We start from the raw sequence: 27,410 nt of genomic DNA, 5'->3' as shown, positions 1-27,410 counted from the left end.
TCATTAACTAGTGATATGCTCCTTAAACTTAGTTATACTTCATCAGAATTTTGGAAAACCAAGTACTTTTCCTGTTTTAACTTCACATACTGAAAATGTACTGCTTGCCTTGACAATTACTTGACTAGTGTCTGGAAGTGACTGAAAAACACTGTGTGCTCCACCATGCAACTTTTAAGAAAGGAGCCCTTGTGACTCTACACAACAACTAAAAGTCTATTAGACTCAAATACTTAGTTTTAAGTCTAGAAAGAGGTGTCAAGTAGTTCAGACTGTCCCAGTAACATGTTCTTACCCCTTTTTGATGACCAGGACTTTCACATTTCCTTTAAAATCTCATCCATTTATTATTTGGACTTCTTATGTCTGACACACTTTGATTCATGAACAGACCTCCCAGATTCCTTAGATTCAGGTCCCATCAGTTACGCTTGCTGCCTGGAAATCCACTTAGGGGCAATGCTTCACTGTTGCCATAGATGGGAGCCTACCATCATAATAAGGATTTAGCAGCAATGGTCAGCCTTCTGAAGTGCTAAAACTGCAGATTTCTTTTCTTTTCTTTTCTTTAAGGATTTATTTATTTATGAGAGAGAGAGCAAGGGGTGGGAAGAAGGGAGAGAGAGAGAATCTCAAGCAGACTCCCCCCTGAACACGGGGCCCCATGCAGGGCTCCATCTCACAACCTTGAGATCACGACCTGAGCTGAAATCAAGATTCAGAAGCTTAATCAACTAAGCCATCCAGGTACCCCCAAACTGCAGATTTCTTATGATTACAGAGGGAATCTTTTTCACTGTGATTTTTTATTAGATTTAAAAGCTGTGCTCATTTCTATGGCCAATGTGATAGAGTAAGTTTCTCCTCTATTCTGTGTTATATTTTGTCACTTAAACATCCAAGTGACAATCCTGGGCCACCCAAATCTGTGACTTAAAAAGAACTCTACCCTTGGGGGTGGGAGGGATGGGGTGGCTGGGTGATAGACATTGGGGAGGGTATGTGCTATGGTGAGCGCTATGAATTGTGCAAGACTGTTGAATCACAGATCTGTACCTCTGAAACAAATAATGCAATATATGTTAAGAAAAAAAAAAGAAGAAGATAGCAGGAGAGGAAGAATGAAGGGGGGGAAATCGGAGGGGGAGACGAACCATGAGAGACGATGGACTCTGAAAAACAAACTGAGGTTTCTAGAGGAGAAGGGGTAGGGGGATGGGTTAGCCTGGTGATGGGTATTAAAGAGGGCATGTTCTGCGTGGAGCACTGGGTGTTATGCACAAACAATGAATCATGGAACACTACATCAAAAACTAAAGATGTGGGGCGCCTGGGTGGCTCAGTTGGTTGGGCGATTGTCTTCGGCTCAGGTCATGATCCTGGAGTCCCTGGATCGAGTCCCACATCAGGCTCCCTGCTCGGCAGGGAGTCTGCTTCTCCCTCTGACCCTACCCCCCTCTCATGTGCTCTCTCTCTCTCTCTCTCTCATTCTCTCTGTCTCAAATAAATAAAATCTTAAAAAAAAAACTAATGATGTAATGTGTGGTGATTAACATAACAATAAAATTTTTTTTAAAAAAGAACTCTATTCTTTTCATAGAGGATTCAGATTGGGGAAGGTTGTAATGGCAATCCCTTATAAGTCCAAGCAATAATAAGCCCAGCATTCCACTCTTGCTCCTCAGTTCTCTCTACTTCACCCCTACCCTTCAATTCACAGGTCTCATCTCCTGTTATATCCCTTTTTATGGATGCAAATTAACCTGCAGAGTAGAAGTGCATGAAAGGTCTGATGTTCAGGAAGACTCCATATTCTCCATAAGGAGTTATGGTGACCTCCCAAGGAGCCTTGCTGTATTAGTTTTCTATGGTGTATAAAAAAATTGTTACAGACATAGTTTAAAACAACACACATTTAGTGTTCCAAATAAACAGGAATTTATTATTTTACATTTCTGGAAGCCAGAAGTCAGAAAATGGTTTCAATAAGCCCAAATGAGGGTGTTAGCAAGGCCATACTTTCTCTGGAAACTCTAATCTGATTCTTTGCCTGTTCCACCTCCTAGAGCTGCATTCCTTGGCCCATGGCTCCTTTCTCTGTGTTCAAAGCCTGGAGCAACACTGTGTTACCTTCTCATCTTCTGTCTGTAGTCAAATCTGCCTCTGTCTCCTTCTTATAAGGACACTGTGATTGCATTCAAGACCCACCTCAGTAATCTAGGATCATCTCCCCATCTTAAAATCTTTACCTTAATGATAATTGTAAAGTCAGTTGTGCTATATAGGAGAGCATTCACAGGTTCTAGGGATTAATATCTGGATATCTTTGGAGACCATTATTCAGCCCACCACACTTGCTAACTTTTTACTTCGGTTATGGTTGGTGCCAAAGCATCAAATAACAAACTACCAAACATTTGTCAGTGCTTTCATGCAAAACATCCAGAGGGAATTAAATGTAAACTTAAGGAAGTAAAAATTAAAAGTAAAAATTAATAAATTAGAAGTATCACATACTACAGGGAATTCATTAATTAAAAATTATGCTGAGGAAAGATGATGTTTGGCATTTTTATAAAGGGAAAACAATACATGAAAAATATAAAATAATTTTCATTGCTAAGAACTAAAACACTAAGTAATATTTTAAAAGAATAAACAGAAATTTAAGAGGTATTTCTGGAATCCTGAGGGGAAGGAGCAGTATGTGAATCATAGAGCAGATAATGAACAAAAGTTTGACTCACTTTATACAAAGCAAAATTGACCATAGTCCCAGAAATAACTTCTGAGAAAAATAGAGGTTCATATGTAGATTTATATTATGTAAGAGCTGAGAAAGGAATTCAGTGAAAACAACAGATGAAGATATGTTAGCGCAGTGCTTATTTAAAAAAAATCTTAAACTGGAAACTTGCTCAGAAATAGAATGATATAAGCAGAATTCATAAATTTAAATAGACCTCAAACTTTCACAGAACACTGACCTGAATCTTCCAGATTTTATCTTAAATAGAATAATATTTTCTCTAGAATTCTTGACATTCCTTCTATAAGTCACATTAAAAGTATTTGCTAATATGTATAGAAGGTAGACATAAGACTGTTGTTCAGGATAACCCAGCAACTATAATTTTAAAACCTTTATATTCATCATTATAATATTTTATTTCATAGCAAGTTGTACATATACACAACTATATTTTAAAAATACATATACATGAATATATATAAATATATCAAGGTGTCAGCAGGGTTGGCTCCTTCTCGGGGAAGTGAAAGATAATCTGTCCCATGTTTCTCTCCCAGTTTCTGACTGCTTCAGGTGATTTGTGGCTTGTAGATAGCATTCCCTTGTCTTCATATCATGTCCCCTCTGTGCATTTCTGTCTCTGTGTCCAAATTTTCCTTTACATATATTTTTATCAGGTCCCCTAACAATGTTATCCTAACTTGATCACCTGCAAAACTAAATTTCCAATAAAGTCACATTCCTAGATACAGAGGTTAGCACTTCAACATCTTTGAGGGAGACACAGTTAGTTTATTCATTTGTTGGGATATCCACTTTCTCTTACTATCAGAGAAAATAGGCAAGCCAACATTTTGATAAAAATTATGAAGAACATATTGAAATGGAAAAAAACTGTTATTTCTTTTTTTTTAAAGATTTTATTTATTTGAGAGAGAGAGAGAGAATGAGAGATAGAGAGCACGAGAGGGAAGAGGGTCAGAGGGAGAAGCAGACTCCCCGTTGAGCAGGGAGCCCGATGCGGGACTCGATCCCAGGACTCCAGGATCATGACCTGAGCCGAAGGCAGTCGCTTAACCGACTGAGCCACCCAGGTGCCCCGAAAAACTGTTATTTCTACACCCTAGGAATTGGAATAGGACCAAGTTCACTGTACTTCAAGCAGTAAGATACCACAATCTAGCTTAATAAAAAATATAGATTTGAAATCAATTTTCTCATGGGGGATTGGAGTTTCCTAAACCAGACTGAATTAAGATTTATTTCAAGTGTTTGTGATAAACAAAACTACAAACTGAACTCTAAGGGGGGTTTGTATGTGTGTGCAGACTCATGACCACATTGTTTGATTAAAACTCACATTTTCCCTTTCATTATTTCATGATTTCCATTTGAGAAAAGAGGAAGAACATGAATGAAACCCAGCTTCTAAAACTTTTTTATTAAAATCTTTAACACATTTTCCTTTTTAGAGGATTCTATACATTCTTCTTTTAATACATTAAAAATTTTTCTTGTGATCTTGTTATTTTTTTTGTACACTATAATTCACTCTGCTATATAATTTGGCCAAAACTTACTTCCTATTTTGCTTCCCAAGTCAATTACCTTGCCTAAACTCAGTTGAGAACCCTCCATGTCTGGTCCATGCATAGTTTGAGCATTCCTATGAACTCAATAGTTCATGCTTTCCTACATTCTTAGACAACCTTAATTGCTTCTTTTTTGCAGGTATAAGTTTATACTATGCAAACCATTAACTTCTGGACACAAAAATTTGCAATTATTTCCTGAAGTCTCTAGAAAGCATTTCTTATATATTTTTCAGAGCCTATATTCTATATAGCAATTTACCATTTGGTCACGAATTAATTCTTTCAACATTTAGCTGATGTTTATTAGATGCATATTCTTAGCTATGCATTGTATCAGTTGGTGCTATTCCTTGCTTCCAGACAGATAATTAAAACAAATTCCAGGACTGTAACTCCATACCTGCTCATGGTTAATAGCTAGGCTGCAGTTTGCTCATGTAGATGATAACCTTCACTTACAAGTGAGTTCCTATAATCTATTGCTCTACTATAAATCAGAGCAGGAAGGTAAATTCTGCATTAAAGTAGATCAATAGAATTTAAGAGCTCACCAGTAAGTGGTGGCAATTTTAGACACAAAGATATCAATTCAAGGACCATAAATTATTGAATAGGCCACCCTACTACAAGGCAGCATCGATACAAATTGATATCTTTGATATATATGCTTTGTTAAATTGAAGGATATATCCCACAATTACACCATAGATGAGTAAGTCACAACAAAGAATTGCATGCTATTAACGATTTTTTATTTCTTGGCCTTTTCTGAGCAAAAGGCCATAATTTCACCATCCCATGCATAATGGTCCTCACAGGACTTAATGAAAATACACTTCTAGAAACCCTACCCCAAGTAAGCATGGTCAATAGAGAGTAATTTATATTGTACAACTGCACAGATCACGAATCCTTCAGTGTACAAAGTTTTCAGTTACCTAATAGTAGGTCAACTCAGAGATAAATTAGGAAGAGAGAATATGCAAAAAGTTATTTCTGGATTAGTAGTCTTTATAATAATGGACAATATAGATGAGCATGTCTGAAGTTAAATACCAAATCCTTAAGGTTAACTTTTTTTTAACCTGTGAATTATCTGTAATTTTATTTATCTTGTCTATTCCTTATATGTTCTTACTATGGAAAATGTCCACTGTTTTGTTAGCACTTGTCATTACTGCATATAAAATGGGATGGTATAACATGGTGGCAGACATTTGCTACTTTATCAGTCAAGGTTCTCCACGGAAACAGAACCAATAGGATATATTTATGTTTATACAGAGAGATGTTTTAAAAAATAAGATCACAAGATTCTGGGGGCTAGCAATCTGCAGGGCATTCCTGTAGCCTGGAGACCCAGGAAAGAGTTGATGAAGTTCAATTCAGAAGGCAGTCTACAGGCAGAATATTTTCTTCTGGGAACTTCAGTCTGTTTCTCTTAAGGCCTTCAATTATCTGGATGAGGCCCACACACTTCTTGGAAGGTAATCGGACTTACTCAGAATCTACTGATTTAAATGTTGATCATATATAAAAATACCTCATAGCAACATCCAGACTCATGTTGACCAAACATCTGGGCACTACAGCCAAGCCAAGTTGACACATAAAACGAACCATCATAGTTGCTTATTCTCCTATAGGGTAATGATTCTTTTTTATCCATGCATCTTATCTATGACAATATCACTATAACCAGCAAATAAAAAGTATATAAAAACTGATGTATAAATGTACAGTTGGTCTTTATTATTTGCAGATTCCATATCTGAGAATTTCCCTACTAGATAAAATTTATTTGTAACCCAAAAATCAATGCTCATGTTGTTTTCTCAGTCATTCACAGACACACACACATTGCAAAAAATGTGAGTTGCCCAGTCATGCATGTTACAAGGTAAGGTCTAAAAGGTAGTGCTTTGCTTTCTTATTCAATCTTCATCTTATAAACAAATGTCATTTTCACAACATATTTAGTGCCATTTTTTTTTGTATTGCTGTGCTTTTATTTGTGAATTTGCTGTTTAAAATGATTCCCAAGGGGCGCCTGGGTGGTTCAGTCATTAAGCGTCTGCCTTTGGCTCAGGTCATGGTTCCAGGGTCCTGGGATCGAGCCCCATATAGGGCTCTCTGCTCAGTGGGAAGCCTACTTCTCCCTCTCCCACTCCCCCTGCTTGTGTTCCCTCTCTCACTGTGTCTCTCTCTGTCAAATAAATAAATAAAATCTTAATAAATAAATAAATAAATAAATAAATAAATAAATAAAATTATTCCCAAGTGTACTGCTGATGTACTGGCTAATGTTCTCAAGCGCAAGAATGCTGTGATATGCTTTATAGAGAAACTGCATATGTTACAGTTATTGGCTGTGATTTCAATGTTAATGAATCAAGAGTATATTTTTTAAAAAGTAGTTTTAAACAGAAACACACATAAAACAAGGTTACGCCTTGATCAGCTAAGGAAAATGTGACCAGAGGCTTTTAGAAACCTAAGCCTAGATTTCTCCCAGGACCAACACTTCAGTGTTCATGAATTCAGTGTTTGCAGTGACTTTATAGAGAGCATTACTACTATGAATAATGAGAACACATTGCAGAAATTCCTTGTCTAAATTCACTAATGCTCTTTTTCTCTAAGTGCATTGTGTTTTATGTTTTAAATATGTATTATTATGAGTTTTTAAGAAGAATTTGCTCTACATAAGAGTTGTATTTATTCTGAAGAGATAGAAATAAGATAGATGAATAGATGAATAGATTAAGAGTGATTGAGAAATACCTAAATACACAAATATAAGCCAATACACCCATACATTTATTTTCTATTTAACTGAAATGGTCTCTAAGCAATGGCACCCAGTAAACTTGAGCACCCCTAGTTCTCAGTTCCCAATAATTTTTATTACTTAAAGAAAGAGAACTTCATGGAGAAATTACCAATTCTGGGGTCAAGAAAGTGGAAGTACAAAATGAACCTATAATATATATGTCAGAAATTAAAAATATGTTCAAATAATTATAAAGCTATGTCAAAAAGTTAGGAGCCAGTTTCAAGCTTCCTTTACTAGACCAATCTGAGACAATTTGACATCCCATCAAATGAACTTAGAATTCATAAAAATCAAATTGTACATAAATGAACAAATACACAGGAAAGAATGGAAACTTGGTATTCACAGAAGAATATCAACGATAAATATATTAAAAATGATGAAATTATAAATTCATCATTTAGCAACCACCATAATAATAATTCAGAGCCTAAGAATCAGTGACTTTTAAATGAGTGGGTGAAAGTTGGATAAAAGATATTTGTTTTCTTTTTTTTAAGATTTTATTTATTTATTTGTCAGAGAGAGAGAGAGAGCACAAGCAGGGAGAGCGGCAGGCAGAGGGAGAAGCGGGCTCCCTGCTGAGCAAGGAGCCCAATGTGGGACTCGATCCGAGGACTCTGAGATCATGACCTGAGCTGAAGGCAAGATGCTTAATCTACTGAGCCACAAAAAAAATAAAGACATTTATTTTCAACATGCATTTAATTTAATGAAGTAAAAATAGTAACTATTTTGTGGAGAAATCCAACAGACAAGTCCTTGATCAAGTGACAAAGTTAACATCGCCAGGAATATGAGAAATCATGTGTCCCTTATATGATACATAGAACACAAAATCACTTCCATGATACTCTGCCAAGAATCATGATCAGAATTTAATCATGAGGAAATATCAGGGAACTCCAAATTTAGAGACATTCTACAATATTTACTCTCTATTTGTCCAAAATGTAAAGATCATTAAATAGAAAAACTGAGGGACTGTTCCAGATTAAGAGATAATTTTTCTTTTGATCGATAATAAATATTATCACCAAATTGTCTATCTTTAACCTGCTCCAAAATCAGTGACTGTTTCCTGCTAGTGTAACTCCAGGTTAAAATAGAATATGTACAATATGACAATTTTGTCTGAGTCCCCAAATTATAAAAATAAAACAAAACAAAAAATCATGTAGTATATATCCCAATATTATATGAGAAGTGTTTTCATAGAATATATCAAAAGGCAATTATGGTAGCATTAACTTACCTCTCTTTGGTGAATATTTAAGAAATGATTTGAAGACGTTAAAGATATAGAAACTCCATTATTAGAATTTTTAGCCTGGGTGGCTCAGTAGGTTAAGCATCTGACTTTGGCTCAGGTCATGATCCCAGGGTTCTAGGATAGAGCCCCACCTCCACGTCTGGCTCCCTGCTCAGCAGGGGGGTCTACTTCTCCCTCTGCCTGCCGGTCCCCATGCTTGTGCTCTCTCTCCCTCTTCAACAAATAAATAAAATCTTTAAAAAAATAAATTTTAGCTACATTGTTGATGGAACAGTGTCTGCTCCAACTACTCACATGCAAACTGAATGATGTCATAGGAGAATCAATAGGAGAGTTTGGAATCTCTTTTGGACTTTGGAAGATGTAGCAATTGGTACCTGGAATAAAACCTAAGACTTAGAGGCTGCTACCAGAATACCTGTAGTAGCAGAACAGAGAAAGAGCAGCCTGGTTTGGAAGAGATCAAGCACTTTCACCAATTATATGATCAACTAACCCAAGAGCATCATAAACTCTCCCTCTCTAGAGGACTTCATACTGAAGGAAGGTCTCTACTAACGAATTCATCAAGTATACTAAGGACCATCCAAACATCAAAATACCATCCGAAACACACACACACACACACACACACACACACACACACACACACACACTACATGCCTTCACAAATCACCAAACATTCCAAATGTGAGGCCATCCAAAAATAAGACTGCTAATAACACAGAAACCAAATGGAAAACTTAAAAGTATCTATAATTATTTCAACCATCAGTAAGGGATAAAAATTTGGTAGCATTCGAATTTATAGTTGTGGAAAAATGAAAATTACATATTAACATGTAATAACATTAATATTAAATATTAAATTGTCAGTTAATATTGATAGAGTAACATATAATATCATATGTTAATAGCATATTTGCCTTTTCTAAAGTCAGTTTACTCAATAAAATAATGCATCCCAAACACTACAAAAATGTGTCATTTTCTCACTTTCAGAACACTTCATAAGGCAACCCAAAATTATTTTGCCTTAACTTCCAAAACACATGATTCCCTTTGATGAAGCAGATCTCTAAATTACCCTAAGCCTTAACAGCTCACCATATTTTTGCTTATTTTTGCTTTTGAGACTTTACTTGCTTTTATTATTTATCTTTCCTAATGCTTTCTCACTTTCAAGAGTCAAAGTCCCATTGCTTTCTGAAAATCCATCAGATGCTTCTGACTTAATATTTTAAAAACAAATTATTACATTCTTCTTCACTGAATTTTTGTGGGTTAGGTTTGCACATTTCAATAGAGAGTAAGTTTCTGGGTGTGAACATCAACTTCTCCAACCCTGAATGAAAGAGTCTTGTGTGCATAATGGGAATTCGGTATTTATTCAATGATGGTTATTATTCTGATCCATAATTCAAAATCATTGTAGAAGATGTTCAATGAGGAAATACCTTAATGACTTTTGAAAGTATTTTAATGGCTCTACTTTGAAATTTTCCTAATTTCAATGTCTGTAGAGTATTTATTTTTAAAGTGACAATGAAAAGTTCAATATATTAACGGTATGAATTTTTGAGCTATACATTTTTAGCAAAACAAATTGCCCAGAAGAATTCTAAATGCTCCAAAGAATACTGGCAAGATAACTAGTGTCTATGTATATTAATGCACTATCAATAAACTCCCAGATTTTATAAGTTTTATAAATATTTCTATATGCCTTTTATATCCACAGGAAGTAAACAGGTAGAAAGATAAAGTAAATACAAATTATGGTATTACTGACCTCAAAATAATTGTTTTCTAGATGAAATATAGTTACATATGTAAACTGTCTAGATATAGCAAATATGAGAAAATCAATTTTGATTCTTACAAAATCCTTGTACTAGGAATAGACTGGTGGTATATGCCATTGTGCAATTTTTTAAAAATGTGAGCCTCTAATGTGGAATTTATTTTATTTTTATTTTTTTAAAGATTATTTATTTATTTGACAGAGAGAAAGCACAAGTGGGGGAGCTGCATGGTGAGAGGGAGAAGCAGGCTCCCCAGTGAGCAGGGAGCCCAATGTGGGGCTCAATCCCAGGACCGTGGGATCATGACCTGAGCCAAAGGCAGAAGCTAAACCGACTGAGACACCCAGGTGCCCCTCTAATGTGGAATTTAGAAAATAAATGCATATTTAATTGGCAAAGACTCAGTAAATCTATAAATTTGTGATTCATCCAATCACTCATTTATCTATCCATCAATTTATCTATTTATCCATTCATTTATTCCTGGAAATATGAGTGCATAAGTTATTCAGCCTAAATCTCTTAGGGTACCCATTAGATGCAATGGTTAAGGCAATCATTTGTATATCCTCTTCTTTAAAAATAAAAACATAAATTTTCAATTCTCGTGATTCTAATTTTTTTCTTGTGTTACCTATCTGCATTTGTTCTTCAGATAAGAATATTTTAACTTAATAAAAGTACAAAAAAGATAACATTTATAGCTATCAAATAACATTCAATAAAAGCATGCTGAACATAAAAAATGTGTATGGGTATAATAAATACTCTACTGTAATAAAATTATAACATTTATACTAGTAAATGAAGAAGAAACATCTTTACTCAGGAAATAGGGTGAGAAAAGGAGGAAAACTGGGTCTATAGACCCACTACCTGAGTTGAATATCCAGTTTCTATAAATTAGACTAATTTGATGATCTGGAACACTTTGTGAAAATTTAAAAATGTCCAGAAATAAAGACTACAAAATAAGAAAGTAGATTGTGTCTACATGAAGATAAAGTGGTCTGTTTTTGTTCACCCTAATAGCTCTGCTTAGGATTGACATACAGGGATATAATTTATTACTATGTTTACTATATTAATGACAATTTTAAAGAACAACCTTCCAAGTGAGATCTGCAAATTGAGTATATTCATCACTAAACATATAAATTAGTCTGTATGCTGACAAACAAATGCAAAATGTAAAACTCATTCCTGCATGCAAAGAACACTAGAGCTGGAAAGTGAAGGATCTTATTTCAGTTTATAGATAAAGAAATTGAAATGCAAGAGATTAAATGATCATATGAGACATTCAGTTGAATTTCACAACTGTCTATAACATTATAATAAAGATATTAATAATGGTGATAATGGTGATCTGTTGCCAATATTTTATAAGGAAAAATGTGTAACCTGACAATAGAGAATTTAAAATGAATAAATTAAAATTTTCTAAAAACTCTCTGAATAAGAGAACACTGAAAGCTCTGTGACAAGCCAGCACTAATATTTCAGTTAGTATCTGAGTCATAGATTTCTTTTATTAGTGCATAAACTATCTCCCCTCACCAAATTTCCTAACTTCTAGTTTAAATTTCCCAGCATACTGAAGTAACTCAGGCAAGATCTTTGTCATTTTTCTTCTTTTGAAGAATCTTCTATTATGTTTCTGTCAATTTGTTTTAAGATAAAACCCTGAAAATATTCTTATAACAGAAAGCTTACTGATTTTTTAAATTTTTTTAATAATTTAAGTTGTCTTATAAAATTAAATCAGAAAGTATTCACACTTCATGTATGTACATTATTGAATTAATTCTACCCTCCATAAGTGTCTATATTAACTTTCTATTTCTGATATGACAAATTGTCACACACTTGGTAGTTTAAATATGAATTTATTATTCTACAGTTATACAGGTTAAAAGTCTGATGCATGTCTCATCAGGCTAAAAGCAAGGTTTTAGCAGGGCTGCATTTCCTTGTGCAGGCTATAGGAGAAAAATCTGTTTCCTTGCTTTTTTCAGTATGGAAGGCAGAAAAATGTTCCCTCCCTTTAAAAAGAAAAAAAAAATGCTCATATCCTAATCCCTAGAACCTGTCAACAAGTAATGTTCTGTGAGGAGGGGAAATTAAAGTTGCATAGAATTGAGATTGCTAATCAGCTCATATTGAGGTGGGGAAATTATCCTGGATTATCTGAGTGGGCCCAGTAATATCACAAAATCCTTAAAAATGAGGAAGGAAGGTAGGAGAGTCAGTGTGAGAGCCAAAGATTTGAAGATACTTAGTTGCTGGCTTTGAAGATGGAGGATGGGGCCACCAGTCAAGGAATGCAAGCAGCCTCTAGAAGCTGAAAAAAATAAGGAAATGGATTCTCCCTTAGAGAATCCCTTAAGGTATTTTCAGATCTTTTCCAAGCCTGCAACTTGTCCTTGGCATGCATAATGACTTCTAATTTCCCACATTCATGTGGTTGCTTTTGAATATCATAGTCTTCAATCTGGCTCCCAAGAGGAAAAAAAGAAAAAGAAAAAGAAAAAATGGGGGAAAAAGACACCAACCCTTTAAATCCCCAGGAAGTATCTCAGCCACAGGAGGAAGGGCTTGCAAAAACAGGGGAAGGTGCAACCACAGGGGCTTGAAGTCCCCTCACTTGCACCTTTGTGATTAAAGAGCCGCAATCAGAGCACAGTTCTCTGAACTGGAAAGCTGGGTCCCCTTTGCCTAGCGTGCTTTTCTCAATCTGTGTGAAAACTGCTCCAGTAGTAGGTACACAGCTGACTACAAGAGACTTAAGAACTGCAGGATGGGCTGGGTTGCTGCTACTGTGCTACGAGCTGAAATTGACAAAATTAACTGCAATTTACTGTCCAAGCCTTCTGCTCAGGGTTGAAAACATTCAACAGACCCCAGAGTTCCAAAGTAGTTAAATCATATAGTTTCTCCTGGTGTAACTGTTGTATAGGTGCAGAGATAGATTTCTGCTGCTTTCTATACTGGGGCTTGGAGGTGTGGTTCACCATGAAGGGTCAGCATAAGGCAATCTGGGGGGTGATGAGATCATTCTATATCTAGACAGTGGTGGTAATTACACCACAGCACGTATTTGTCAAAATGGATACACTGTACACCTCAGTTTAAAAAAATGATGACATGTGATCCTTGACTAAACAGTTGGTGATATTAAGGAATTATTGTCAATTTTAGAAAAAACATGACCAATAGGTTTTGTCTTCCTCTCTTCAGAGGCATATACCATACTTTATTCTTTTAAGTGGATTCTTTGAATTTTTATTATTATAATTTTCAAACATGCACAATCAGAAAGAAAAATACAGCAAGTTCTCATGTACTCACCTCCTAACTTTAAAAATGATCATTTTTCTATTTGTGACAATGTCTTATTTTTCTTTTTTTAATAAAAATGTAGTAGTTTAATTGAATATTGCATCCTACATTTCTTGGAGGCAGTTCTAAGGACCCTTGGTCAAAACTCTCCAGCCCTAGGCCTTTTCCAGTCTGTGACCATCACCATCTGTTAGAGTTTGAATTGTGACCTCCAAAAAAGTCACATTGACATCCTAACCCACAGCACCTCAGATTGTGACCTCATTTGGAAAGAGGGTCTTTGCAGATTTAATTACTTAAGGTGAAATCACACTAGAGTGATTTAATATAATGGGCATCATTATGATGAGATGGTTATATGAAGTGAGAGACACAGGGAGATGTGTAGATGGAGGAAGAGAGTGGATTTATGTTTCTAAAAGCCAAGGAATACTTGGGGCTACTAGGAGCTAGAAGAGACAAGTAAGAGTCCTCCTCTAGAGACTTTGGAGAGCACACCATGCAACTGACACCTTCATTTTGGACTTCAGTCTCCAGAACCGCTAAAGAAAAATTTCTACAGTTTTAAGTCACCCAGTTTGTGCCACTTTGTTTACAGAATCCCTAGTAAACTAATACAATAAATACAGCAAACTAATCTAAAAAACACACTTGTCATATCAAATGTCCAAAGTCTTGGTAAGTGGCATTCAGCAAGATGTAGAGGCTTAGGGTATCAGCTACACCAGGCTTTTTGTCAATGCATTCTGTGGTATGGTTAGAATGAATTTCCTCAAAACAACATACAAGGAAGGCATCTGACAAGAGCAATTTCCTTTCCACACACAATAGTATACTCCCTTGGTCACCTAGTAACAGGAGTGTTAAAAAAAAATGTAAATGTAATTAAACTTTAGATCTCAATATAAATGGCTTTTTGATGTTGATGAAAAAATCTAGTCCTCATATTTAAAATAAGAATGCGGGGTTCTAGTTAAACATTGCTATGGAAGACATACTTTGTCCCCTTTCTTTTCCAATATTCCATTAACTTTAATAAATAATAAAAGGATGATCAGAATGGTTATACCTCACTCCCTCAACAGCTCTGAGGACCAATTCAAGAGAATTCCCCCTCTCAACATAGAGGGGAAGTCATGTGGCAAGAGTAATTTCAATGTACAAGCATATACAACATTTATCACCTGGTAACTGTAGTATGCAAATAAGTAAATAAATAAATAACTGTAAATGGATTGATAAAAGGAGAAAAATGTTCAAAACATTAGGGGAATCCAGATTTCCACATATAGAAATCACCCACCAAATACTACATGAAGGATACTTGGTATATTTTCATGATTGATTATCTCCTAAATTATTTATCAAACTTCTGTCCTCTCCCCATTAAAAACAAACAAAAAACAGTTTATAAATAGTTATACATTCAGTCAATTGTGTTGAGGTTCATAATGCTAAATTGGTATCAATCCAATTTTGCAAATTTAAGTTCCTTGACATTTATTTCACCATTGGGAAGAGAATGGACAAGTACTTTGATCTGTTGTCACTGATAGGTACAGCATTTTCTAATCTAGAATGTTTTATTAATTTAAGACAGCTACATATATTATTTCCATCTTTTTTTGTCTTACTTCAACAACCCATTCCTGTGTTTGATTTTGTACAAAAATATACTGTTACATCACAAAACATAGTTATGTTTATGCATACCCTTAAATTATATTTAAATATTTAACAAAAGATAGATAAGGTACTTTGCATCAAGCACATACAAATGGTATAAATGGTATACAAATGTGGGTGGAAAACAGAGAACTTATGAAAAGTAACTTCTATTGTTACAGGAATTTACTACAGGAAATTTGTTTATCTATAAAATATACTCTCCAATCCGTGAGGACATAATACCAGATAGCTATTATTGCTACAAGAAGTGCCAAAATTTCTCTTTTCAAGTGTGAAAAGAGTTTTTGAGAATAAAAAAGAACAGGCATTTTTCTTGCTAGTATTTTTTATAAACAGGAATAAGTTTCTGGATATATTTATAAAGGAGATATAGAAAGCATTATTTTGTCTCAACACAGCTACGTACAATTACAAAAACTGAAACCATTCGTGTAGGAAAGATATAATTAACAATAACTAAACATCTTACTTTCGTAATTAAATGGAATAAACACTGGAAATAGGAAAACACTGCACTTCTACCCCCAAAAAGGTGACATTGTGTGCTGAACCATTACAGTTATAGGAATGAGATTGTTGCTAAGCAACAAGTCTTCTATAATCTTGTGAGGCTTTTGTATCTGAGGAAAATCGAGGCAAAGAAAAGTTTGGAAAGCTAATGAGGAAGAAATGGCTTCAGTGAAAATTGATCAATAGTGCACCTGACCAGAAAATCAACTATTAACGGGACTAGAGGAAGAAAAGCTACTTAGAGCTACTTGAGAGCAAATTTATTATCACCAGGTGTGTTTATTTGTCTGCACTCTAATTCTATGTTCTCATGTTGTCTTTCTCTGTGTGTAACAATACCTTCCTATGAAGAAGTTCAATAATATGGAGCAGCATTTCTAGTCAGTGAGTTTGACAATAACTGCAAATAATGTTTTGATCACTTCATTTTCTGTATCATTTAAGAATTCAATAATTGGCTTTTCATGCTATGGTTATATGAATGGCAATAAAGTACAATTTGAACCGAGCCCTGCTGCCTACAAAAGTGTAGTCATGTCTGATGTTACAGAAAATCAAACTTGGAGACTTTTTCCCTAATAAGTTTGGAGTCTGGGGGTCTGGATAGGGGTAGGAGTCAAGAACAGAATTATAGGCAAATTCCGTGCTGTTCTCTTAGTTCTGCCTGTGATGAAAATGAAGGACGGCCAAATCTGAGTGGACAAACCTTTAAGCAATTGCAGAGGGACACCAAACAAGCTCAAGCGTAAAAGCTTAGGAAAGTTCTTCCATGTCCTGAATTGCTGAGCTGAGCTGGATCACATGTTAATTATTAACATTCTTTTAAACTAGAGTAGAAAGGAGCATAGTGGTCTTAAACAGGAGATCTTTGGGGAATATGTAAGCACTTGCCAAGGATTTTCAGAAGTCCTCAGAGAAAAAAATCTTGATAAATCAGTATAATTCCCTAAGGTATCTAAGAAAGCAGCTTAGATTAGGTGATTTAGCTATTAAAGAAAATCATGACCTCTGTAGGCTGCAGAATTGGAAATATATGAACTAAATAAAAATAACCTAGAATCTGGATGGTAACACAATTTGGGAGATCAGACACAGAAGACAGATGAATGAGAAGCTGGGAAAATACAAATCCAAAATGAAGCCCCAAAGGAAAAAAATTGATGAGGCTTTCTCTTCTGTCTAATCTCATTAATGCTCAACTCAAACTCAGAAGTGCAGTGTACTGTCTTAAAATGTGCAGTGATGCAGACCATCTCGTAGAATTTAGGTCACATCTGATTTCTCAAATAACTATACACTGTTACATAGAACACTAAGGCTGTGTGTATTTCTTTCATTTAAATATAATGTTTAATCCTAACAATGTAAGTAGAGCCATGCTCACTGCCACACAGAGACCATTTCACTAATAGCATCTTACTGATGGTTACATTCATCATTTCCCTCTACTCAACATTTAACTTAATTGTTTGAAATGAAAAGAACCCATACATTTAAAAAAAGAAGAAAAATACCATCATTGTTTAATGTTCATTTTAAAACACATTTCTTTCTGCCTATAACTGTCTATAAGGTTTATATGAGCACTCATTTCATGAGAAACCAAAGTTCTTTGATTATAACAATGTAAATAATTTCAGAAACTTTAAACATTGCAAAATAAATATTTTTTACAACATGGGGGAAAAAAAAAAAACAGGCCTGATTTCCATTTCTAGCTCTGCCAATGGCTGGTTTAATTGTGCAAATCATTTTTGGGGACTTTATTTCTTCCTCTATAAAGTACAGAGCTTGGATTAAAAGACTGCAAAAGTTAAATTATACAGCTAGGGTAACCGAGGCAGAAGAACGAATTAGTGATTTAGAAGACCAATTAATAGCCAAGAAGTAAAAGAGGAAACCAGGGAAGAACAACTCAATATCCGTGAAAATAGAATCAGAGAAATAAGTGACACCATGAAGAATTCCAATGTCAGAATTATTGGAATCCCAGAGAGGGTGGAGAGAGACAGACAACTAGAAGATATATTAGAGCAAATCTTAGCTGAGAACTTCCCTAATCTGGGGAACGAAACAAACATTCATGTCCTAGAGACAGAGAGGACCTCTCCCAAGATGAAGGAAAACAGGTCAACACCCTGCCATGTAATAGTAAAACTCGCAAATCTTAGAACCAAGGAAACCATCTTAAGGGCAGTTAGAGGGAAATGATTCCTTATGTACAGACGGAGGAACATCAGAATAATGTCACACCTATCCGCAGAGACCTGGCAAGCGAGAAAGGCCTGGCAAGACATATTCAGGGTACTAAACAAGAAGAACATGCAGCCAAAAATATTTTATCTGGCAAGGCTGTCATTTAGAATGGATGGAGAGGGGCGGAGCAAGATGACGGAGGAGTAGGAGACCTGGATTTTATCTGGTCTCAGGAATTCAGCTGAATAGGGATCAAACCATTCTTAATACCTACGAATGCAACAGGAGATCGAAGAGGAGAATAGCAACAACTCTCTGAACAGAGAAGCGACCAGTTACTGGAAGGTAGGACGTGCGGAGAAGTGAATCCCAGGCGATATTCCGGAGGATAGACAATGGGGGAGAGGGCCTCCGTCGGCTGCTTCTGGCAAGTGATAGAGCCGCGGAGCACAAAATCGGACCTTTTAGAAGTCGGCTCCGCTGAGGGACATCACTGCAGTGGCTAAGTGGGGGGTGGAATCCTCCCGGGACAGTGTGGTCTCAGGACCCTTGGGGTCACAAAAAGACTGGGGGTGCCTGAGTGCAACAGAGCTCCCAGGTATCAAAGCAGGGAAGCCGGCTGCAGAGACAGAGCCGAGGCGCGGGCTCTCAGCTTGGGGTTGCCATAAACTGTGATCCGCAGCCCAGTCGGGTGACTGCTCCTCCAGCAGGGACCCAACAAGCGGCAGAGCCGGGGAGACTCCCCTTTCTCCCCCGGGAGGAGCGGCATGGGAGCACACCGCAGGGATCTGCTGGGTTTGGAGACTCCACACGGGGTCGGGTGCCAGAAATACAAACACTCGGTCACAGGCCGGGTGAGCACAGAGTGAGGCCGGAGACCAGGGAGACGGGAGTGACTGCTTTTCTCTGGGGGTGCACTGAGGAGCAGGGCCCCGAGTTCTCAGCTCCTCCGGGTGGAGATTGGGAGGCCACCATTTTCGCCCTGGTCCTCCAAAGCTGTACCGAGAGCTTGCAAGGAACAAAAGCTCCTGAGAGCAACCCCGAGCAGCTTGCTTAGCCCAGACCCAAAAGGGTGGGGCAAATCCACCTCCAGCAAAGACAATTGGAAATCACGGCACAGGCCCCTCCCCCAGAAGATCAGCACAAACAGCCAGCAAGCCAAGACCAAGTTTACCGATCAAGGAGAACGGGAGAACTCCAGTGCTAGGGGAATACTGCACATAGAATTCATGGCTTTTATTACCATGATATATTAGTTCATCAAAGGTAATTTTTTTAACTGTTTTTTTTTAATTTTTCTTTTTCCCTTTTTCAACCAACATCTTATCAATCCCTTTTTTAAAAAAAAATATTTTTTATTTTTCATTTTTAGTCATATTTTATCCCTTCATAGTAGTTACACTTATTTTTAGCATATATATATAAGTTGTTCTCTCTTTAAAATTTTGAAATACAATTTCTTCTAACAGATCAAAATATACCCTAAATCACTAGTGTATGGCTTTGTTCTAGTCTCGTGCTTGATCACATTCTCTCCCTTTTTTCTTTTTTTTATTAAATCTTCTTCTTTTTTCAAACAACTTATCAATTCCTTTTATAAAATCTTTTATACTTTTCATCTTTACAGTCATCTTCCATCCCTTCATTGTATCAAACGTTATTCTGTACATATATGTCTTTCTTCCTTTAAAATTTTAGGAGGCACTTTTTTCTAACAGACAAAAATACGCCCAAAATCTAGTGTGTGGCACTGATCTATGCACTAGCCTGATCATATTTGATCATATTCTGCTTTTTTTGTATTGTTGTTTTTGTTTTTCTTTTTATCTTTTTTTTCTTTTTTTTCTCTCTTTTTTCTTTCTTTCCCTTTCTTTTCCCCTGGTTTCAGGTCTTTTCTGATTTGTATACAGTATATTTGCTAGGGACGTTGTTAACCTGTTAGCATTTTGTTCTCTCATTCATCTATTCTCCTCTGGACAAAATGAGAAGATGAAAAAAATCATCTCAGCAAAAAGAACAAGAGGTAGTACCGTCAGCCAGGGAACTACTCAATACGGACATTAGTACGATGTCAGACCTTAAGTTCAGAATCATGACTTTAAAGATACTAGCTGGGCTTGAAAAAAGTGTGGAAGTTATTAGAAAAACCCTTTCTGGAGAAATAAAAGAACAAAAATCTACCCAAATCGAAATCAAAAAGGCTATTGATGAGGTGCAATCAAAAATGGGGGCAAAACTGCTAGGATAAATGAGGCAGAAGAGAGAATCAGCGATATAGAAGACCAAATGATGGAAAATAAAGAGGTTGAGAAAAAGAGAGATAAACAACTACAGGATCACAAGGGAAGAATTCGAGAGATAAGTGATACGATAAGACGAAACAACATTAGAATAATTGGGATCCCAGAAGGAGAAGAAAGAGAGAGGGGGGCACAGGGTATATTGGAGCAAATAATAGTAGAGAACTTCCCTAATGTGAGGAAGGAAACAGGCATCAAAATCCAGGAGGCACAGAGAAACCCTCTCAAAATCAATAATAATAGGTCAACACCCCGACATCTAATAGTAAACCTTAAGAGGCTCAGAGACAAAGAGAAAATACTGAAAGCATCTCGGGAGAAGAGATATGTAACCCACAATGGTAGGAACATTAGATTGGCAACAGACCTATCCACAGAGACCTGGCAGGCCAGAAAGGACTGGCAAGATATCTTCAGAGCACTAAACGAGAAAAATATGCAGCCAAGAATACTATATCCAGCTAGGCTGTCGTTGAAAATGGAGAGATAAAAAGCTTCCAGGACAAACAAAAACTAAAGGAATTTGCAAACACAAAACCAGCCCTCCAAGAAATACTGAAAGGGGTCCTCTAAGCAAAAAGAGAGCCTAATTGGGCGCCTGGGTGGCTCAGTTGGTTAAGCAACTGCCTTCAGCTAAGGTCATGATCCTGGACCCCGGGATCGAGTCCCACATCGGGCTCCCTGCTTGGCAGGGAGTCTGCTTCTCCCTCTGACCCTCTTCTCTCTCGTGCTCTCTATCTCTCATTCTCTCTCTCTCAAATAAATAAAATCTTTATAAAAAAAAAAAAAAGAGAGAGCCTAAAAGCAGCACAGATCAGAAAAGAACACAGACAATATACAGTAACAGTCACCTTACAGGCAATAAAACGGCACTAAATTCATACATTTCAAGAGTTACCCTGAATGTAAATGGGCTAAATGCCCCAATCAAAAGACACGGGCTATCAGATTGGATTAAAAAACAAGACCCATCAATTTGCTGTCTGCAAGAGACTCATTTTAGACCCAAAGACACCTCCAGATTGAAAGTGAGGGGGTGGAAAACCATTTACCATGCTAATGGACACCAAAAGAAAGCTGGGGTGGCAATCCTTCTATCAGACAAATTAGATTTTAAAACAAAGACTGTAATAAGAGATGAGGAAGGACATTATATCCTACTTAAAAGGTCTATCCAACAAGAAGATCTAACAATTGTAAATATCTATGCCCCTAACATGGGAGCAGCCAATTATATAAGGCAATTAATAACAAAGCAAAGAAAAACATTGACAACAATACAATAATAGTGGGGGACTTTAACACCCCCCTGACTGAAATGGACAGATCATCTAAGCAAAAGATCAACAAGGAAAAAAAGATTTTAAATGACACACTGGACTTCACAGACATATTCAGAACATTCCATCCCAAAGCAACAGAATATATATTCTTCTCTAGTGCCCATGGAACATTCTCCAGAATTAATCACATCCTAGGTCACAAATCTGGTCTCAGCCGGTACCAAAAGATTAGGATTATTCCCTGCATATTTTCAGACCACAATGCTTTGAAACTAGAACTCAATCACAAGAGGAAAGTCGGAAAGAACTCAAATACATGGAGGCTAAAGAGCATCCTACTAAAGAATGAATGGGTCAATGAGGAAATTAAAGAAGAAAAAAATTCATGGAAACCAATGAAAAGGAAAACACAACTGTTCAAAATCTTTGGGTTATAGCAAAGGCAGTGCTGAGAGGAAAGTATATAGCAATACAAGCCTTTCTCAAGAAACAAGAAAGGTGTCAAATACACAACCTAACCCTACACCTAAAGGAGCTGGAGAAAGAACAGCAAAGAAACCCGAAACCCAGTAGGAAAAGAAAAATAATAAAGATCAGAGCAGAAATCAATGAACTAGAAACCAAAAGAACAGTAGAACAGACCAACGAAACTAGGAGCTGGTTCTTTGAAAGAATTAACAAGATTGATAAACCCCTGGCCAGACTTATCAAAAAGAAAAGAGAAATGACCCAAATCAACAAAATCATGAGTGAAAGAGGAGAAATCACAACCAACACCAAAGAAATACAAACAATTATAAGAACATATTATGAGCAACTCTATGCCAGCAAATTAGACAACCTGGAAGAAATGGGTGCATTCCTAAAGATGTATCAACTACCAAAACTGAACCAGGAAGAAATAGAAAACCTAAACAGACCTATAACCACTAAGGAATTTGAAGTAGTCATCAAAAATCTCCAAACAAACAAAAGCCCAGGGCCAGATGGCTTCAAGGGGAATTCTATCAGACATTTAAAAAAGAATGAATACCTATTCTCCTGAAACCGTTCCAAAAAATAGAAATGGAAGAAAAACTTCCAAACTCATTTTATGAGGCCAGCATTACCTTGATCCCAAAACCAGACAAAGAGCCCATCAAAAAGGAGAACTACAGACCAATATCCTTGATGAACATGGATGCAAAAATTCTCACCAAAATACTAGCCAATAGGATCCAACAGTTCATTAAAAGGATTATTCACCACGACCAAGTGGGATTTATCCCGGGGCTGCAAGGATGGTTCAGCATCTGCAAATAAATCAACGTGATACAATACATTAACAAAAGAAAGAACAAGAATCATATGATCCTCTCAATAGATGCAGAAAAAGCATTTGACAAGTACAGCATCCTTTCTTGATCAAAACTCCAGAGTACAGGGATAGAGGGTACATATCTCAATATTATAAAAGCCATCTATGAGAAACCTACAGCCAATATCTTTCTCAATGGGGAAAAGCTGATAGCTTTTCCCCTAAGGTCAGGAACGCGACAGGGATGTCCACTCTCACCACTGCTATTCAACATAGTATTAGAAGTCCTAGCCACAGCATTCAGACAACAAAAAGAAATCAAAGGCATCCAAATCGGCAACAAGGAAGTCAAACCCTCAGTCTTCGCAGATGATATGATACTGTATGTGGAAAACCCAAAAGACTCCACCCCAAAACTGCTAGAACTCATACAGGAATTCAGTAAAGTAGCAGGATATAAAATCAATGCACAGAAATCAGTGGCATTCCTATACACCAACAACAAGACAGAAGAGAGACAAGTCAAGGAGTCCATCCCATTTACAATGGCACCCAAAACCATAAGATATCTAGGAATAAATCTAACCAAAGAGGCAAAGGATCTGTACTCAGAAAACTATAAAATACTCATGAAACAAATTGAAGAAGCCACAAAGAAATGGAAAAACATTCCCTGCTCGTGGATTGGGAGAAACAACATTGTGTAGATGTCAATGCTACCTAGAGCAATCTACACATTCAATGCAATCCCCATCAAAATACCATCCTCTTTTTTCAAAGAAATGGAACAAATAATCCTAAAATTTGTATGGAACCAGAAGAGACCCCGAATAGCCAGAGGAATATTGAAAAAGAAAACAAAGCTGGCGGCATCACAATTCCGGACTTCCAGCTCTATTACAAAGCTGTCATCATCAAGACAGTATGGTACTGGCACAGAAACAGACACATAGATCAATGGAACAGAATCGAGAACCCAGACATGGACCCTCAACTCTATGGTCAACTCATCTTTGACAAAGCAGGAAAGAATATCCAATGGCAAAAAGAGAGTCTCTTCAACAAATGGTGTTGGGAAAATTGGACAGCCACATGCTGAAGAATGAAACTGGACCACTTCCTTACACCACACACAAAAATAGACTCCGAATGGTTGAAAGACCTAAACGTGAGACAGGAGTCCATCAAAATCCTAAAGGAGAACACAGGTAGCAACCTCTTCGACCTCAGCCACAGCAACTTCTTCCTAGAAACATCGCCAAAGGCAGGGGAAGCCAGGGCAAAAATGAACTCTTGGGAGTTCATCAAGATAAAAAGCTTTTGCACAGCAAAAGAAACAGTCCACAAAACCAAAAGACAACCGACAGAATGGGAGAAAATATTGCAAATGACAGATAAAGGGCTAGTATCCAAAATCTATAAAGAACTTATCAAACTCAACACCCAAAGAACAAATAATCCAATCAAGAAATGGGCAGAAGACATGAACAGACATTTCTCCAAAAAGACATCCAAATGGCCAACAGACACATGAAAAAGTGCTCAACATCGCTCGGCATCAGGGAAATCCGAATCAAAACCTCAATGAGATACCACCTCACACCGGTCAGAATGGCTAAAATTAACAAGTCATGAAATAACAGATGTTGGCGGGGATGTGGAGAAAGGGGAACCCTCCTACACTGTTGGTGGGAATGCAAGCTGCTGCAAACACTCTAGAAAACAGGATGGAGGTTCCTCAAACAGTTGAAAATAGAGCTACCCTACGATCCAGCAATTGCACTACTGTGTATTCACCACAAAGATACAAATGTAGGGATCCGAAGGGGTACATGCACCCCAATGTTTATAGCAGCAATGTCCACAATAGCCAAACTGTGGAAAGAGCCAAGATGTCCATCGACAGATGAATGGATAAAGAACAGGTGGTATATAAACCCAATGGAATATTATGCAGCCATCAAAAGGAATGAGATCTTGCCATTTGCAACGACGTGGATGGAACTGGAGGGTGTTATGCTGAGTGAAATAAGTCAATCAGAGAAAGACATGTATCATATGACCTCACTGATATGAGGAATTCTTAATCTCAGGAAACAAACTGAGGGTTGCTGGAGTGGTGGGGGGGTGGGAGGGATGGGGTGGCTGGGTGATAGACATTGGGTAGGGTATGTGCTATGGTGAGCACTGTGAATTGTGCAAGACTGTTGAATCACAGATCTGTACTTCTGAAACAAATAATGCAACATACGTTAAGAAAAAAGAAAAAGAAGAACATAGCATGAGGGGAAGAATGAAGGGGAGTAAGTCAGAGGGGGAGACGAACCATGAGAGACAATGGACTCTGAAAAACAAACTGAGGGTTCTAGAGGGGAGGAGGGTAGGGGGATGGGTTAGCCTGCTGATGGGTATTAAAGAGGGCACATTCTGCATGGAGCACTGGGTGTTATGCATAAACAATGAATCATGGAACATTACATCAAAAACTAATGATGTAATATATGGTGATTAACATAACAATAAAAAATTTAAAAAAAAAGAATGGATGGAGAGATGCAGAGCTTCCAAGACCAGCAGAACTTGAAAGAATATGTGACCACTAAGCTGGCCCTGCAATAAATATTAAGGGGGTTCTATAAAAGGAGAAAGACCCCAAGAGTGATACACAACAGAAATCTACAGGGACAATCTATAAAAACAATGTCTTCACAGGCAACAAGATGACAATTAATTCATATCTTTCAATGATCACTCTCAACATGAATGGCTTATATGCTCCCAGAAAACAGCATAGGGTTGCAGATTGGATAAAAAGACAGGACCCATCTACATGCTGTCTACAACAGACTCATTTTGAACCTAAAGATACATGCAGACTGAAAGTGAAGGGATGGAGATCCATCTTCCATGTCAATGGACCTCAAAAGAAAGCTGGGGTAGCAAATCTTATATCAGACAAATAGATTTTAAGCTAAAGACTGTAGTTAGAGACACAGAAGGACACTATATCCTTCTTAAAGGGTCTATCCAACAAGAAGATCTAACAATTGTAAATATCTACTCCCCCAACATGGGAGCAGCCATTTACATAAGCCAACCGTTAATCAAAATAAAGAGTCATATCATATCACTATACTGATAACAATACTTTAATTGTAGGAGACCCCAATATTCCACTCTCAGCAACAGACAGATCATCTGAGCAGAAAATCAACAAAGAAAAAGAGCTTTGAATGACACACTGGCCCAGATGCACCTCATAACATACCACCCTAAAACAACAGAATACTCATTCTTCTCAAGTGCACATGGAACTTTCTCCAGATAGACCACATACTGGATCACAAATCAGGTCTCAACCAATACCAAAAGTCTGAGATTATTCCCTGTATATTCTCAGAACATAATGCTTTAAAACTGGAACTCAATCACAAGAAAAAAATTGGCAGAAATTCAAACACTTGGAAGCTAAAGACCACTCTGCTCAAGAATGTTTGGGTCAACCAGGAAATCAAAGAAGAACTTAAACAATTCATGGAAATCAATGAGAACAAAAACACATCTGTCCAAAACCTACGGGATACTGCAAAGGCGGTCCTAAGGGGAAAATAGATAGCCATCCAAGCCTCACTCAAAAAAATAGAAAAGTCCCAAATTCACCAACTAACTCTACACCTTACGAACTAGAGAAAAAGCAACAAACAATGCCTAAGCTATATATTAGAAGAGAAATAATTAAGATTAGAGCAGAGATCAATGAATTAGAAACCAGAAACACAGATCAGATCAATGAAACTAGAAGCTGGTTCTTTGAAAGAATTAATAAGATCAATAAACCACTGGCCAGGCTTACCCAAAAGAAAAGAGAAAGGACCCAAATTAATAAAATTATGAATGAAAGGGGAGAGATCACGCCTAACACCAAGGAAATAGAAACAATTATTAGAAATTATTATCAACAACTATATGCCAATTAAATTGAGCAATGTGGAAGAAATGGATGCCTTCCTGGAAACGTATAAACTCCCAAGACTGAAACAGGAAGAAACTGACAACCTGAATAGGACAATAACCAGTAACGAGATTGAAGCAGTGATAAAAAACCTTCCAAAAAACAAGAGTCTAGGGCCTGATGGATTCCCTGGGGAATTCTACCAAACATTCAAACAAGAAATAATACCTATTCTACTGAAGCTGTTTCAGAAAATAGAAACAGAAGGAAATCTTCTAGACTCATTCTATGAGGCCAAGCATTACTTTAATCCCCGAACCAGGTAAAGACCCCATCAAAAAGGAGAATTTCAGACCGATATCCCTGATGATTATGGATTCCAAAATCCTTAACAAAATCCCAGCTAATAGGATCCAACAATACATTAAAAGGATCATCCACCACGACCAAGTGCGATTTATCCCTGGGATGCAAGGGTGGTTCAAAATTTGCAAATCAATCAATGAGATAGAACACATTAATAAGAGGAGAGAGAAGAACCATATGGTCCTCTCAATTGATGCAGAAAAAGCCTTTGACA

Source organism: Callorhinus ursinus, unplaced genomic scaffold (assembly GCF_003265705.2).
Source record: "Callorhinus ursinus isolate GAN/ISIS: 27379988/994484 unplaced genomic scaffold, GSC_fseal_2.0 scaffold42, whole genome shotgun sequence".
NCBI classification, from domain to species: domain Eukaryota; kingdom Metazoa; phylum Chordata; class Mammalia; order Carnivora; family Otariidae; genus Callorhinus; species Callorhinus ursinus.
The sequence above is the reverse complement of the archived record's forward strand: the minus strand, read 5'-3'. Positions refer to the sequence as shown.